This window comes from Notamacropus eugenii, chromosome 2, assembly GCF_028372415.1.
Source record: "Notamacropus eugenii isolate mMacEug1 chromosome 2, mMacEug1.pri_v2, whole genome shotgun sequence".
Classification (NCBI taxonomy): domain Eukaryota; kingdom Metazoa; phylum Chordata; class Mammalia; order Diprotodontia; family Macropodidae; genus Notamacropus; species Notamacropus eugenii.
The window spans coordinates 11211080-11227279 of record NC_092873.1 but is presented as its reverse complement, the minus strand read 5'-3'; the positions used below and the strand labels follow the sequence as shown (position 1 = coordinate 11227279).

The following is a 16200-nucleotide window of genomic DNA, read 5'->3' as shown; positions in this document are numbered from 1 at the left end:
TAGATAACAATTGTGTGCCCAGATCCGGGACAATGTCGAGGGCGGGCAGAGCTCTCTCCCATCACGTTTCTCACAGGAAGAGGCGGAAATACACGAGATAGCTCGGTTCACCTCGATTCCCAGTCGTTTCCTGGGGGGTCTCGTGAGAACTCTAAGATTTAGAAGTTCCCACCTTTACCCGCCCGAGACTGTCCACCTGGAATTGAGCTTCCATCCCCAGCAGATGCTTCCTTTGAAGACAACTCTTTTGGAGAGTCTCCTGATGAGAGAGTGCAAAACTGCAAGAGCAGCTTAAATGTGTTCATCAACACCTGCAAGTTCTGTCTGAAGGACCTTACCAAAAGCTGAAGAAAAAGAATAAAAGATCTAAAAGAGAGAAGCAGAAAGAAACAAAAAAAAATGTATCAATAAAGATGAAAGTGAGAGGAAAAAAAATTAAGCAAATAACTACAGAAAAAGCTGAAAAATACCCTGCCAAACATTTCAAGGAACAAATGTTGGCAATAAATCTGGGGAGGAAGATAATGCTAAGCCTAGGAACTATGATGAAAAAAGGCAGTTAAGCTTGGCTATCAACAAACGCCGCAGAGATAAACTTGTGTGAGTCGTCCATATAACAGAGTTAGGAGAGCCATCTTTACTGAATTCTAATTCTGATGACAAAGAAATTGATTTTGAAACACTAAAAGCATCAATCCTGAGGGAAATAGAAAAATACGTTATGGTGTGGGAAAGAGACCCAGGAAATCTCACACTGTGAAAACACAAGTGTCCAAGGCCATGCGGGGGGCAGGGGGGTGCGGGGCACAAGGTTGAGCCAGAAGAGCAGCAGCAGTGACGGCGGTGGCAGCAGCTCCTCAGGCTGGGGTAGCAGCAGCAGCAACTCGAGCTCTTCTGATAGCAGGGATTCACGTTCAGGTTAGTGTCCCTTTTCCATCTCTCTGTGTAGGTGGCACACCTGTTCCTTGAAAGACCAGAACTGTTCTCTTTATGGAGTATTTGTTGCATCCAACAGGAAGGTGTGATTTGTACTGCCAGGTCCATTTGCCTTGCTTTCCATCCCAATCTTTCCCTCCCACCTTCAAGTATGTGAACTTGTATAAGTCTCTCATAGACTGGTAATGTCCCAGAGATAATGAACAGTTGATGAAATCAGAGAAGATTGCTTAATAAAAAGTTTGAAAATGTGAGATATCCATCAACTTATCACAATAATAAAGGGTCGCTAAAGGCATGTCACTTCATAGTGACTGTGACTATCATCTGGTTCCTCATGGTAAGGAAGCCTAAAAAATGTTGTCTCTGGTGTGGGATACTTCATTCATAAATCCTCATCAGCAAAATGGGGAGGATGACTACAAATATGTCTCTCAAAAGGTTCATCAAAGTTTTAGGTGACATGATGTTTTGAAAGTACTTTTGAAAAACCATAGAAGGCCCACATAAATAATTAGGTTTTGCTATTTTTATTGTAACATCGTGACTAATCCGTGTGGGATAGAATGGATAGTGCAAAAGAAATCAAATATACCGAAAGCAGACAGCTTTGTGGGCTTAAAATTACAGTCCATATTTTCTGACTGATGAAGCACTTTTAAGACCTGTTCTTTAGGAAAAGTGAGTCTGACAGAAATGTGAAATAGATGAAACTTCCTCAGTTTACTGAAAACACTATCCTTCTTGGCCTCCTGGGGTTGATTTTGAATTTCTAAGCAAAACTCACAATTCATGAATTTATTTTCACTAACATATTTTCTGTTTATTATGTTTGGGTTCCTGTTAGGAATGAAAAAGAAAAATATCTTTTGGATAAAAATGGAATCATACAGGATGAATTTGCCATGTTCAAAGTGGATGTAGACGCAGAAACAATTAAGGATCAGGAAAAATAAAATCAATATGTAGAAGACATTGAAGTTTTAAAAGCAAAGAATGATGAACTTCAAAAGGAATTACAACTGAATAAAGAAGCATTAATTAAATTCATATTCCACTAGGGTGGAAAAAATAAAAGTTCTGACAACTGGGAATGCAGTGTTGAACTCTAAATTAAACAATGCAAAGGGAAGGACAGCAGTCTAGAGAAAGAAATTGCATCATACTGTTCCCTTCTGATTTTTGCTCTTCATGCTCATGAGCCAAATGGGACATCAGAGAGAGCTCTTGAACATTCCTTTCAGGGACAACGTGAAGAATAGCTTCGTTTACAACACAAACTAAGTCATGACTTTTCTAGCCTAAGAGAAAACCGTGGTTCCCTTTGTTAAGAGCTCTCTAAAGGTGAACATAATCACTAGGTTAGAAAAAGAGGTGTACCATGTACATGATTCCCTCAGAAAAAAGACATTCATTTGAGAAAGCATACAGAGAGAATTACACCATGCAAAACAGAAGGCAAAAGGAATTTGAAAACACAATTGAACAGGAAAAGGATGAACCGATCAAATGCGTTGTCAAAGGGGCATGGTCAAGATGATGGAGTAGAAGCACGCACCTCTAGCACTCTCCTCCCACAGCCCATTAGATACGTGTAAAAATTAAATCTAAACAAACTCGAGAGCAGCACAAGCCACAAAATGTCAGATTGAAAGAGATTTCCAGCCCTGAGTAGCCTTGAAGTCCACAGAAAAGGTCTGTCATGCTGTGCAGAGTGAACAACAGAATAGGTAGCACAGTGACAGGGACAAGACTGGAGCAAGCCTCAAGAAAGCACCAGCAGCAGCTGCAGGTCCCATATTCCTCAACTCACAAATGCCAAAGACAGCTTCAAAGGTCAGTGAGAAAGCTCTTTCATTTGGGTGAGAAGGGAATGCAGCAGTCTAGGTGCAGGACCCTTGCAGCTGCATCTTCCATTGTTGGAGCCCTGGCCTAAACCCCTGGGTGAACTGAGAAACTGATGTGGATCTCAATCCTGAGTGGGGACCTTGGGGTTAGAAGGAATGGTAGCTGGTGTGGTGGAGCTAGTGGAGTCTCTGTAGAGGGAATACTGCTCACTGACCCGACCAGAGGCCAGGAGAGGAATCAATCCCTCCCCCTTATTTTTGCCACCTCGCAGGAACTGAGAACTTACATGTAACCAGAGTAGACCCTCCTCTTGAAAAAGGATTCAAAAGTCAAGAAACTGGCTGGGGAAAAGTTCAAACAAGGGAAAAAACATCAGTATAAAAGACTATTTTCTTTGCGAACGGGTATTTCTTCCATTCTTTGGATGAGGAAGAACAATGCATACCATCAAGGGAAGTCAAGTCTTCTACATCCTAAACCTCTAAAATATATATGCAGTGGTCTCAGGCCATATAAGAGGTCAAAAATGATTTTCAAAATCAGCTAAGAGAGGTGGAGGAAAATTGGGAAGTGTTATGAGCGTAATGCAAGAACATCATGAAAAACGAGTCAACAGCTTGCGAAAAGACAACCAAAAAAATACTGAAAAATTTAGCACCTTTAAAAATAGACTACCTCAAATGGCTAAAGAAGCCCAAAAAGCCAATGAGGAGAAGAATGCTTTAAAGAGCACAATTAGTGAAATGGAAAAGGAGGTTCCAAATCTCACTGAAGAAAATAGTCCTTGAAAAATCAGAAAGGAGCAGATGGAAGCTATTGACTTAATGAGAAACCAAAAAATTACAAAACACCACCAAAACAATGAAAAGTAAAGAAGATAATGTGAAATATCTCACTGGAAAATCAACTGACCTGGAAAACAGGTCCAAGAGAGACAACTTAAAAATTAAGGAACTACCTTAAAGCCATGATCAAAAATAGAGCCTAGACATCATCTTTCATGAAATTATCAAGGAAACTTGCCCTGATATTCTGGAACCAGTGGGCAAAATAAATACTGAAGGAATCCACCAATCACTTCCTGAAAGTGACTTGAAAAAAAAACCCACCTAGGAATATTGTAGGCAAATTCCAGAGATCCCAGGTCAAAGAGAAAATATTTCAAGCAGCCAGAAAGAATCAATTTGAGTATTGCAGCAATACAATGGGGACAACACAGGATCTGGAAGCTTCTACATTACGGGATCAAGGTGCTTGCAATATGATATTGCAGATGTCAAAGAAAATAGGACTAAACTGAAAGATCACCTAGGAAGTGAAACTGAATATAACACTTTAAGAGAAAAAAATGGTCATTCAATGAAATCGAGGACTTTCAAGCATTCTTGACGAAAAGACCAGAGCTGAATAGAAAATTAGACTTTCAAACACAAGAATCAAGAGAAGTATAAAAAGGTAAACAGTGAAGAGAAATCATAAGTTATATACTAACCTGAAATATTTACATTCTTACATGGAATCATAATATTTGTAACTCTTGAAACTCTTCTCAGTATTTAGGTAGTGGAAGGGATTATACACACACATACACACACACACATAAGTAAATATATATGTATATATGGAGAGAGGGAGAGAGAGAGAGAGAGAGAGAGAGAGAGAGAGAGAGAGAGAGAGAGAGAGAGAGAGAGAGAGAGAGAGAGAGAGAGAGAGAGAGAAGAGAGAGAGAGGGAGAGAGAGAGGGAGAGAGGGCAGAGATTGACTTAAATAGGAAGGGATGATATCTAAATAAATAAAATTAAGGTAAGGCAGAGGTGAGAGGAAAAAAGTGAAGCTTGCTCTCATCACGTTTGATTTAAAGAGGGAAGAACATGCAAACTCAATTTGGCATGAAAATTTATCTTACACTACAGGAAAGTACGGGGGAAAGGGATAAGTAGGGTTTGGGAGATGATAGAAGGGAGGGTAAATGGGAGGAGGAAGTAATTACAAACAATCAGTTTTGAGGAGTTTTAGAAATGACTCTTGTGAATTGTTTTTTCACATAACTGGGAAATAAGAAATGCAGGTAATGGGGTGTAGAAAACTGTATGGGGTATAGAAATGTATCTTGCCCTACTGGAAAAGAGAGAATATAGAGATATGGGAAGGAAGGGGTGTGATACAAGGGAGGGGAGACTGGGGGAAGGGGTCATGAGAATGTACACTGTTTTGGGGTGGGGGAGGGGAGAGATGGGGAGAAAATTTAAAACTCACAATCTTGTGGAAATGCATGTTGAAGATTAAAAATAAATAAATAAATAAATTGGGAAAAAATACGCAAAAATACATCTTGTCAAAAACGACCTTATCCAAGAAATACGTGCCCAAATTCAGTGTTCAAATATGTTCCTTCAGCTACAGCATGAAGACACCCAAAAGACAGTCATCCTTCAAGAAAAGCTATTGAGTCTTGCCCAGGTACAGTTTCTTGATCTCTTCAATAGAGTTTATGCTGATACTAAAAAGGAAGTTCTTGTGATAGAAGAGAGAAAAAAATGGTTAAATCAGTGAATGTAACCAATTTAAAAAGCAAACATGTAAATATGAAAATGAGAAAGCTGAGCAGAGGTAGATCTTTAAATAATGTATCTGATAAGCATTTAACTTTCAGAAATGGAAGTTAAAGTAATTTTGATCAAAATAATTGAGGAATTTGAATTTTCAGCAGGTAGACATTTTTAACTTTATTGTAAAAATTCTGCTATGTAAGAAAGGAGCATGAGAACCAATAATATGACATATGATAAGAAAATAATGACATAATAGTCTCTAAGTTAATATGAATGTAATAAATCAGTGGAATAAAATAAGCATAATTAAATAAAGAAATGACAATAATCTTAAATAAAAAATAAAATAAAAAATGAAATTATACAAATAAAATTTTAAAATCATCTTTTAGGCTAGATGGCTCACTTTGCTGAAAGAAATTATGTACTGCATGAAATTTTGACAATAAATATTGATAGGGGTAATCATTAATGCAGAAGTACTGATAAATTTATTCTTCTAACAATATTCCTAATGTTCCATTTTAATACTGTAATGGAATAAATTATTTGAAGTGCTAAAACTTAAGAAAAATTCTACAATGTCATGCTAGGAATAATATCACAATTCAAATCAGACATCTCTTTTGAGATACTAGAGCATATTACCACTACATGTTTTACAAGAATGTAACCATGCTGAACAATCCGAGTAGTTGCAACTCAGACTTCTCTGAACTAATTTTTGAAACACTAAAGATTGTATCATATTTTTAGTGAAATTCCAAACACGAACCACCACTTTTCTGTAAAACTGAGGACAGTAATTCTGTTCAAAAGGATTATGTTTATGCATGTAGCATTAACTTTTGTGTGTTACTGATCTTATTTTTTAATTGTGCTTCCCTAGGATTTTTTCATTTATCTCCATTTTTTTTTATTGCTTTGACACTTATTCTTGCACAGTGTCCAAAATTGCAGACTCTGGAAGATAATCTTGATTTATGAAATCAGTAATAGAAATTATTTGGACATATTTCTATCAGGCTAAAGTCAGATACCTGCAACAAAATTTCGTCTTTCCCTCAAATATCATTTGCAGACAGTAGTTTCACAGCAAGTCACATCATTTTATCGAATTGATAATGAAGATCAGAAAAAACTACAGAAGCAAAAAAATAAAACTAAAATCAAATTACGCAATTAATAATTTGTCCCTGATTAATGAAAAGTATATTCAGTATGATGTTTCTCTTTTTTCACCAATATTATAAACGTTCTGAAAACTACTACTACTACTACTAATGCTACTGCCAATGCTACCCCTACTACTAGTACTACTAGTACTACTGTTGCTGCTACTACTACTACCACTACTACCGCTACCACTACTACAACAACTCCTCCTACTCTACTCTTCAACTTCAAGAGACTTTTGACTGAATGTTTTCCCAGGCTCCTTTTTGGACTTTTCACCTGTCTTGACTTCTTAATCTCCTGAATTCCACGTGTCATCAGATAGCACATAATTTAGGATTTAAGTGTATATTCATTATGGTGTTCACATCTGTTATCAAACTATCATTTCTTTTTTCTAAGTCTTTGTAACTCAACTAGAAAAATGTTCCTACAAGACAGGGATTACTTATACTTTGTCATTTTTGAAAGAATTCCTTTTCACAGCATGTTAGCAGTAGAAGTAATTTTATTATTGTAGTAGTAAAAGTAGTACGAGTAGTTGTGATAGTAGTGGTAGCAGTAATTCTAGTAGCAGGAGTACGAGTATTAGCAGTAGTACTAGCAGTAGAAGAATAAGAACAAGAAGAAGAAAACGAAAGATTTATTTGTGGATTTTGCCATGAGTTGAAAGTTAAGCTAAAATTAAAATTGTTGCAAGGTGACATTTGGACTAAAGCACTTTGAGTTTTTCTAGTCTGATTTTTTTAAACAAATTTTCAATTTCCCAGAGCCCTCAATGGCAAAATACATATTCCATATATAATTATTGTATCGTTACTATTATTATTTTTGGAAATTGTTACAATGAAGGCAAAGTTAAGCGTAGAATAACATTGCAGTCAAATTTTCCTAAAGAGTTCACTTTATTACCATCAAGTAGATTTCTCCATTCTCGGTTGCTTTCCCATATTTGTATGTAATTATGTATGCTATTCATCATTATGCCAACCAAAAAAGTATGGAAGTGGATAATAGCGATGTTCTTCAAAACATTTTCAGCCTAGTATCCATCATACGTGATAAAGTAAGTGAAATTTAAGCCAATGTGGTCAAAAACAGAATTTTTGAGCATGAGATTCTTTTCCACTTAGAGGTACTTTGAAGGAATTATGCATAGAAAGTTGAGCCTGGGGTTAGAAAGATCTGATATCAAATGTTGCCTCAGATGCTATCTGTGTGATACAAGTCATTTAATCTTTCTCATTTGGGGGATAATAACAACAGCTGTTTCCCAGGATTGGTGTAAGAATCAAAAGAGATAATAATTGTAAATCTCTTAGCTTTGTGGCCTTTATTTTAGGCACATATTAGACACTTGATAAATGCTACTGTCTCTGCTCCAAAAACATAGTGACCATTGTCGATTATGTTAAACTAATCACGGCCTCCCACATTTTCATAAGCACTTCCTAATTTTAAAAAAGTGTTCTCTTCACCTGGTTCATTTCAGTTTACTTGTCTTAACTAAGAAATTATTGTGAAGGCCAGTCTCATTCCTATGGAAACTTTTTTCTTTTGCATTTTCATGTTTCAGAAATTTTTCTAAGTTTCAGAAATCAGTATAGCAAAGAAATAAGCTTTGTTTTCCATTTAACTCCCCTATCACTCATTGTCTTCATTTCCCTCCTTCTTTTAGGAGCACACTGATGGAAATAATAACCTTCCAAAGCTTTTGGCTTCAGGCTGCAGTCAAAAAACTAGGTGTGGACCGAGCCCTCGAAGGTAAAGCAAGGAAGCAATAAGTTGGAGTCCATCTTTGGCAGTACAAATTACCTCATTTTATTTGTGATCAGGGAAAACTGGCACCCTTTTTCGTCTAATGTCCCAGAGCATGCAAGTTTTCAGTATGTCAGCTTTCAGTCAAATTACAGTTTCTTCCTTGTTCAAAACTTACATCATCAACTAGTGCATGTTAATTATGCTAATTGCACTATAGTAGGTCCTCAGTAGGTTGCAAAGGCTTTGTGTAAGACATGCCCTTTCTCCTTGAAGAATCTGCAGCCTCAATAGGAAGCCAATGCAAAATAGAGGAATTTCATTTTTAATATAAGATAACACATAAACAACTATTGAGGGAATGATATACACATAAGTATTTATAAAAGGGAGAGATCACTACAATTGGAGATTACAGTGGATGGGATTAATCCCGTGGTGTTCTTCTTAACACAAGAAACACTCCATGCAAATTTGCGGAGGTAACAACTCTACTGGAAGAACAATTGCCAGATACTTAAATTTTATGCATGCAAATGTACTTATGTTTTTATGGATCAACTATCCTATGCCATCTGTTACGTCCTCAGTTGTAGCCATACATAAATGAACACATTTTATGTACCCGGGACTAGTGCCGCTCATATTCCTTAAAATGAATTCTGTTTCCTCATTAACCAGTTCTTAAACATGGGTTTTATCTCCTCTGATTGTTTTCCCATGGTACTGGCATCTTAACACTTAAAACACAGTCTTTCTGTGATCCTTCTGCTTTTTTTTAGAACGTCTTCAACATCTATATAAACACAAAAAGCCATACCCATATCAACACATTTTTTTTATTCAATACTGTAGAGAAATCTTTGGCAAAGTCATCACATATAATATAAAGAATTACGTCCTAATTTAGTTATTAGTTTCTATTTGTATGCGTATTTTCTTCAACTAAGATTAGAAACTTAAAAGGTATTGCATATCTATGGCATCTTTCTCTCCCTTTATAAAACGTGCCTAATTCTAAGGACCTCCCAGAGCCAACATGATAAATGTAATGCAGTCAACATTCAATACAGCAAATGTTTCATTTTTTTTAAAGACACAATTAAAATGCCTTTAAAATATATGTACTGAATGTGTTAATCACTCAGGGAAGATGAAATGATTAAGCATTTTGGGTCAATGGCTTGTAATCTTCTGAGTGATTTAGATATGATAAGGAAACATGAATAAAAGTTAATAAACATGTCTTCATTGTGAAGTTTTAATTAAAAAGTTCATTTTGAAAACAGATAGTTTTGCAATTTTTAGGAAAACTTTCATGAGAAAGTCTCCTTATTAAGCCATAGTTGACCACTTTGTTTCACTTGTACATAGATAGGAATTATAATCACTCCTTCCCTTTGCCAATCAGCTCACCTTCACTTCATTTTATTTCATTGAATCGTGTGGCGTAAGATCTATACATGTGTTCTTACTTCTGCAGCTCCTTAATCAACAATTTGTTTCACCCTTCTGTTCTCTGCAACTATATCTATGAAAATGGGTGTACTCAATATTACTCAATGGTCTTACTTGCTCTCTGTTCATGGCTTGGACCACCATAGATGCTGGGGCATCTATATCACCATATAATTCCCTTATGAATAGAAGTTTATTTTTGCCATTAAAAAAACAACAACTAGTCTATATTCAGACTGTAGTCAGCTGATTCTGATGTCATTTCCAGGAATCAATCTTTTCTTTTCTCATAATAACCAATTTCATTTCTTCTTTGTGTGTGGTTTTCTTTTGCTTTGGGTAGTTACCTTCAAATTCTGGAAAAAAATCATCAGAAGAGACATGCAGACAGAGAAATATTCTAAATCATCGTAAAAGCCTTTGTTCTCTTTCATTTCTCAAACGTGAGTTATGTTTTTCAGCATACCTTCTAGAATCCCCTTTTCTTCAATCTTTCTTCTGATGTCACTAAACATCAAAAGAAGTTATGATTTGAATAATACCTCTTTATTTCTCACAGAAGGTCTCTTCTTTGCTCTATTCAACACATCATTGGCATGGAGGTAACAATTATCTTCATGGTGGTCTTTTTATAAAGACTTGTCGTAATCATTGCTGTATGTGATGGCCAATTATGTGGAAAGATGGATCTTGTTGCTTTGGAGCACGTAGTGAAACCAACAATGATCGATCCCTCTAAGCTATCTTTCAGTTTCACTAGAATTTTATTTTGTCTTCTCCCTTATTGTGGTGACTTCATTAAGGGTGTTAAGGATTTTTTGCAATAACAGAGCAATTTCTCAGTCATCCTACACTGAAATTACCAACGGTTAAGTTAATATTCATAAAATGACTTAAACTATGATTGTGTCAATACCATCTCCACTGCGTGGAAGGAGGGGTGTCGTTGAAAAGGACTAAAAGCCATTTATGCTTTTATCTAAGTAAGTACGAAGCATATACACACTACCTACAAGATCATTTGTTTTACACGGTGGGCAAATGAACTCGGAATTAAAATAGGACTTGGACGCACTTGAACTGAGCTTTCAAAAGATACTGGGAATTCTGAAAGACCCAGGGAAGGTGGGATTATATGCCTGGCATGGGAGAAAGTCTTTGGAATATCTTGGAGATAGAAGATGGAATAACATTTTTTTCTTTTTTAATTATTATTTTATGTGTTTCCAGTGTTCTACAATCACTTCCATATATCTTAGATTTTTCTCTCATCCCTTCCTCTCCGTCCTCCTCTCTGCACCCGCCCTCCATGAGAAAACATACAATTTCATATGGGGTCTATACATACATTCGTACTCAATTCATTTTCATCTTATTCGTGTTCCTTAGAAGAATTAAAACGAATGGGAGAAATCATCAAACAAAAGAAAACATAATACAAAAGAAAATATTCTCCTTCATTCTGTGATCCAATTTCGTAGTTCTTTGTCTGCATGTGAAAGGCGTTTTACCTTAAGAGACCATTCTGAATTTTTTAAGTCCTTGCATTGCAACGAAGGACTACGTCCACTAGAAACATTTCTCACACACTGTGGTTGGTGCTGTGCGAAAAGGATTTCTGGTTCTGCTCCTTTCACTCAGCATCATTTCATACAAGTTTTTCCAGGTCTCTCAAAGTCTTCCTCTTCATCATTTCTTATAGTACATTAACATTCCATTACCGTTAAATACCACAGTTCATACAGCTGTTCCCCAATTGATGGTCATCGCCTTGATTTCCAGTTTTGGGCCACCACAAAGAGAGCTGCTATGAATATTTTTCTCCATGGACACATACATGTGTTTCTTCTTCATCCCCGAAGAACACCTTCCCATCAAAGAATTGATGACACTTGAATTTGTTCTGAGTGAGGGAGGGCTGTGCAACATCAATAGAATCACTTCGTCCCCAGAGCCATCTGAATCTAGTGAAGTGATATTCCTCAGGAAGCCTGGAGATGACCACAGATGCAATGGGAGACCTTGGCACTTTTAGGCCAATGGCTATACAGGTATTCCCTTAGGGTGACTCCTTGCTCATTCATTGAATAGGCCTCTTTAAGAAGTAGTCAGAGTATGGACACTCCTGCCTTCAGAGTGATTATTAAGAGTCCAAATACTAAGGCCCAAAATAAACCCTCACCTCAGAGCGTAGATACTCTTTTCAGGGCTGAAGGGCAAGACTATTGTGACTCTGTGCCTCGTTAGAAATTAGCAAAACATGTCTGAGGCCCATTACTGGATGGGGAGGTCTTGAATTCTTCCCCCATGATCCATTAACCTTACATTAACCTTACGTTCAGCCCGAAGGGCATTCTCGACTCTTGCGTAGGCAACAGACATTATCATTACTTAAGTAAACACGAAATAATTCCCACAAACCCATTTTGAACTTCACATTTGCAGAATACAGAACAGAAAAACTAATTACGATACTGGCCATAAGATTGGAGGCACAAAATTATAGTACATGAGAAGTCGGCATACTCCACACCAGGTCACACTCAATACAAACAAAATGTCCAAATAATGGTGTATGTGTATGTTGTAAGAGTGACCTCATATCTGTCTATACTATTCAAACTATTTCATTTGTCTCCTGAAAGGGAAACTATACCACTTTAATCGTTATCAACAGTGATTTCCCATTTCATCTTCTCTTCCTGTATCTATGAAGGGGTTTTAAGAATTGAAGTAATGAATGAGGAAACAATCTTTCCTTCCTTCTTTATAACTTAAAGATGGAAATAGAATTTATCTTAGCGTGGTTTCTAAAATCTGCACAAGGAGAATGCATGTATTTTGAATCTCAAATGAAGTCAGTGTCTGCCTGAATAAAGAAATAATTCGAATGTAACAGACAATGGAGGAGCTGCTTTCATTTAGTACTCTCTGCCCTTCCTTGGCGATAATGTATTGTATTTCATCATTTCCAGGAATTTTCTTCTCTGTTAAGGACCTCTTACGGGTCATTTTGTGTTTAGAATGAAGCTTAATGAAGACAATTTTAATGTTTGAAATTAACTATTTTGAAGCATAGGATATGAAACTGATTTTATTTTTAGAGAAAAATGTTATATTGATCCAATGAAAATAAAGAGGGCACAATTTGCTCAACACAGAAGAAAATTGTATTCCCAACCTGAGACATGACTACTGTGCTAAAAAATGTTCACATGTCTCTTTGCATTTAATCGTGAGAAATTCATGATTGTGTTCATAATAATATTAATTTATTACGTCAGTAGCTTTTCTGTTGAAAGTCTAAAATCAAATATACTGAGGTCTTAATTTTATTAGTCATTTCTTTGAATGTCTATATTCTTTATATGATTTTTTGAGTTCTGTGTATTATCTTGACTTCCTTTTTCCTCATTTACCTCACTGTTCTGACTTGGTTTTTCATTTGACTTCAGATGTGACAGGAGTTGGAAGAAAATATAACCAGGGAACTCAATGAAGGTATGTTCTAACAGCTCACAAATAAAATGTTATATTTAGATCCTATACCTGATTTTTAAATATGGTGGAAAACTTCCACAGAGGTGCTGTTTCATTTCCACATCCCTCTTCTTCATCCCGTTGATGCAACCAGGGACTCTTCTTTGCAGGTGAAGTGCAAGATTTAGCAGCTTCTTTCCAATAAGCTAGAAAGGTGGCACAAGCCCTCTTGTGTCTGTTTTCAGAAGAGAAGCCTGGTCAATTAAAGAGAGACTCAGATGCTGAAGCCTGGTCAGTAAGTAATGAATCTTTGGCCACCATATCCCATGAAACAGAAGGAAGAATACTGCTGAGTTCTCGGTAGCACCTTCTGATCTTCAAATGAGAAATGAGTCACATTGGGCGAATGCCCTCAGGATGATAGAGGATTAAGGACTGTCTGGATTAGAAAGCTATTGAAGTCATATTCAATGCTGAGAGTCTATTGTTCTGTTTAATCCTGTGATTCTACGATGATTTCATAAGGGTGAGGAGACAGGGGGCAAACGGTACTAAGAATGACAGGATTGAAAAACCGTTTACAAATATCAATATAATTGTTAGAATCTCAATGGACACTCTTTGTCCCATGACCAACAGTACTGAAAATCAAAGCAAAATTTTTATTGACGCCCTGGTTATCAGTTTAACCAAAAGATACAAAAAAGTTGCCGCTAACTGCTATTGTGGTTTTTATTTTATTGAAACAGGCAAATCAAATTATTGGCATGATTGATTGTGTGGTGAACTCAAAAGCAAACATCAGCATACTTAAGTAGGAAGTAAAGTTCAACATGAGCATAAGTAAAGAGGTTTTCATGAACACCATCCTGATTGTTATTTATATAGTGTTTTCTACAGCAAAAATTTAAAAGAAGATCATAGTAACAATTGGCTGAAATCAAGGCAACACACATCTTAAGTGTAATAAGAAGATGAACTTTATTATAGCACTTGAAACATTGAAAGCATTGTGTTTGAACTTTAAAACACCTTGTAGGGTAGATGACTTCCCCAAGAGCTTGAGTTCAACTCATCCCTATGATAAGATACATGCTGCCTATGACACCATGACCAACTTCCTTCACTTCAAAGGGCTCAGGACACTCTTAGGCTCAGTTGTACCAGTGACAATTTTCATGCTTCTCACACACAGAATTCCTTCATATAATGAATCCTTTGTCCCAAGGAAAAGTAAAGAATTACACACATACATATATGTGGTATGTGTATACATACACACATATAAACATACATATATATAAGGTCAATTGATTTTCCTTCGTTCCTTTCCCAGCAGCTACTGATAAACTTTGATTACAAACCTTGACGGACTTCTCCAATAGACAACAGACTGAAAAATCCTTGAGAATGTCAAAGATGAATTAGCATCCAGAAATACGCTTAGAGGAAGAAATAATGTTTATGTATCAAATGAACTATGTTTGACAATGTTTACTGCTTTTCCATTAAATATACAAATGTGAAAAAATCTTGACTTCGAAAATATGTTGTCATGTTTTAATATGCACCAGGTGTATATGTATGAAAATATGTTTGTACAATCCTTTATTAAAAACGTTTATTTCACTATATTTTTAACAGTGTCCCTCAAATTGTTAGTTGTTGCAGGAATTCTCGAGACCACTAAATTGGCTAGAACACTTTAATTACCTATCGTTGAACATTATAATGTAATTTCTATTTAAGAAATAATAGATAAGACAGGTTTACTTCTTATTCAGATACAATTGCTAAACTAGTTGTCATTTTTAATTAAAAAAGAAGACAAGCTTACTTTCAGATGTATTTTTCCTTCCATTTCGTGTACTGGAGAACACTGGTCCGACATATATGAGTTCTTGCTGCTGATTGCTAACATCTTAGTGCATCAACGGAGAGTTAACTGCGTATTGTTTTGATTCTCATCTCTCTAAACAAGAATGATTTAGGGCATTTTTCCTGTCACCATACATAACGTTAATTACTTCCTCTAAAAAGTACCTGTTCATATCGTTTCAATGTGTATCAATTGGGGAAGGCCTTGTATTCTTCTCAACTTTGAATCAGTTTTCTATATATTTTAGAAATCAGGCCTTTCTCCAGGCAAAATTCATAAGAATCCCAGTTTTTTGCTTCCCTCCTAATTTGGGTGCATTGGCTACGTTTGTGCAAAATTTTTTCAATGTAGTGTAATCAACATTATGCATTTTGCATTTCATAATATTCTCTATCTCTTATTTGGACATAAATGTCTCCATTCTCCTTCAATTGACAAATAATCTATTCCTTGCTCCCTGATATTTTTATATAGTATCAGCCTTTATAGCTTGATCGTGAACCATTTGGACTTTTTTGGGGGGCATATACTGTCAGGCATTGGTCTATGCCCAGTTTCTGCCATGCTATTTTCAAGTTTTCCCAGCAGGTTTGGCACACAGTGAGTTTGTATCCCAGAAGCTGGAATCCTTGGGTTTCTCAAACAATAGGATCCTATAAGCATTGATTAATGTGTCTTGTGTACCTAACCTATGCCTAACCAACTATGTCTTAGCTAGTACCAAGTAGTTTGGATGATTGTTGCTTTTTAACAGAAACTGAGGGGGCTGTTGTGCAAGATGGGAGATGGAGAGCATGTACTCACCTATGCTGTACCAGAAATTCCTTCAGATATCTCTAAAAGGAGAATCTGAATAAATTTGATTTTTCACCACCTCCTCCTGCAGCCTTCCCTTCCTTCTTTTGACCCCACTCCCTTTTACTCTCCTTTACCCTTACTGCTTCTTTCCTCCCTTTTATCTTCCCTCCTGTTTCTTCCCCCTTCCCTTCCTACTGCCTCTGGAGCTAGTTAGGATTATCTACTTGAGGTTATTGTTCCCTCCTTGAAACAAATCTGATGAGACTACCTCTCAAACAATGCTCATCACCCTCCCCTCTTTCCCTCTACTATACT

The 16200-nt window shown here is 36.4% G+C and overlaps 1 long non-coding RNA gene and 1 pseudogene across 1 annotated transcript; both read left to right on the top strand.

Annotated features, from left to right (window-relative positions):
- The first annotated feature begins 32 nt into the window (after window positions 1–32).
- Window positions 33–3734, top strand: LOC140522500 (bromodomain testis-specific protein-like; annotated as a pseudogene).
- Window positions 3735–13181: 9447 nt separating this feature from the next.
- Window positions 13182–14842, top strand: LOC140523410 (uncharacterized). Its single transcript, XR_011973396.1, has 2 exons — window positions 13182–13229; window positions 14545–14842. It is a non-coding gene; the product is annotated as an uncharacterized lncRNA (long non-coding RNA).
- The last annotated feature ends 1358 nt before the right edge of the window (window positions 14843–16200 follow it).